At 37.3% G+C, this 1,763-nt stretch overlaps 1 pseudogene; it reads left to right on the top strand.

The window, feature by feature from the left end:
• The first annotated feature begins 314 nt into the window (after positions 1-314).
• LOC102811415 lies at positions 315-1,147 on the top strand (annotated as a pseudogene).
• The last annotated feature ends 616 nt before the right edge of the window (positions 1,148-1,763 follow it).

Below are 1,763 nucleotides of genomic sequence, written 5' to 3' on the forward strand. Positions count from 1 at the left end.
TCTTCATGTATGATGTTCTTGATGTCATCCCACAGCTCTTCTGGTCTTCAGCCTTTAGTGCTTAATGCATCAAATCTGTTCTTCAGATGGTCTCTAAATTCAGGTGGGATAAATTCAAGGTCTTATTTTGGCTCTCGTGGACTTCTTTTCATTTTCTTCAGCTTGCTTCAGTTTGAATTTTTATCACTGATGGTGTCAAATGTGACAGCGGTATTAAGGTTGGCCCAGGATCGGACTTTGTTTTGTTCTGCTGTGCATGGGGTTGCTATGAGTCAGTTCTGACTCGATGGCACCAGACAACAACAACAACAACATGTGTCCTCATATATCATAATGACATAACCAAACTTGTAGATACTGTTTGGGCTTTGTCATACCTGACAGATGGAGGTAATGAGCAGATACAGAAGGTTATTGATTCAGGCGTTATACATTTCTTGTGCTACTTCTGAGCCACCAAGAAGTAAAAGTTCTAACAGCAGCACTCAGAGCAGTTGAAACATAGTGACCCACACTGATGAGCAGATCCAGGTGGTTCTCAACTGTGATGTCCTGTCACACTTCCCAAATCTGTATCACACCTAAAAGAGAAGATTAATAAGGAAGCAATTTGGTTCCTTTCCAACATAATAGCAGGTAACCAGCCACAGGTTCAGTTGTAATAGATGCTGGATTAATCCCTATGATTATTCATCAGCTTGCTAAGGGGGACTTCAGAACAGAGAAAGAAGATGTCTGGGCAATTAGCAACTTAACAATAAGTGGCAGAAAAGATCATGTTGAGTACCTTGTACAACAGAATGCAATACCACCATTCTGTAATTTGCTCTCTGTGAAAGTTTCTCTCAAGTTGTTCAAGAGGTTCTAAATGTTGTCTGAAAAACATTCTAATAATGGCTGGCGATGAAGCAAGCACAATAGCTGAAATAATAGAAGAATGTGTGGGTTTGGAAAAATTGAAGTTTTACAGCAACATTAAAATGAAGACATTTATAAATTAGCATTTGAAATCATAGATCTGTATTTCTTTGGTGATGATATTGATGAAGACCCTATCCTCATTCCCAAAGCAACACAAGAGGATTCTTACCATCTTAACCCAATATCTAACCTTCAAACGAAAGAATTTGATTTTAAGTTCAAATGAGTGTAACAACATTCCCACATTTAATATGAAGTCCTACCAAAATGGTTACCAAATGAAAAAAAACAACAACGGCTCCAAAAAACGCATGCCTCTTTGTTTTGATGCTTCTAAAGCAAGTCATGGCTCAGTCACTTTGCAGTTGCCAAAAGTCACTCTCAGCTGGACTGTAATTGCATATGCATGATTTCCTAATTGTTTTTAGAATTCTCCTTAACAATCTCAACTGCCCTGTTTTTCTCGTGTTCCAGGGTGCTATACACTGACAACTATGTCTACAGTTAAGAATATTCCACAGTGGTGGCATATCAGCTACCCACTGATATTCCTTTGGAAAATGGTGCATTGTGGATCAGGACACTTTGGTTTGATGCATACATACACTGGAAGACTTTAAAAATGTACAGTGTGATATGAATCTCCATCATTGTCCTCCACAAATATATTTTCATATTCTTTACGTGGAAGAATAGATTTTAAAGTACAAGCCAAATGATTTTCATTGGTGGAATTGACACACAAAATCAGTAACTTTAAAGAAAAAAAGAAACTTGGTTACTGATTAAACAGGTAAGTTTAAAAACAACAACAAAAAAATAATAATAAATTGCTCATGTGC

This window comes from Chrysochloris asiatica, unplaced genomic scaffold (assembly GCF_000296735.1).
Source record: "Chrysochloris asiatica unplaced genomic scaffold, ChrAsi1.0 scaffold00136, whole genome shotgun sequence".
Lineage (NCBI taxonomy): Eukaryota > Metazoa > Chordata > Mammalia > Afrosoricida > Chrysochloridae > Chrysochloris > Chrysochloris asiatica.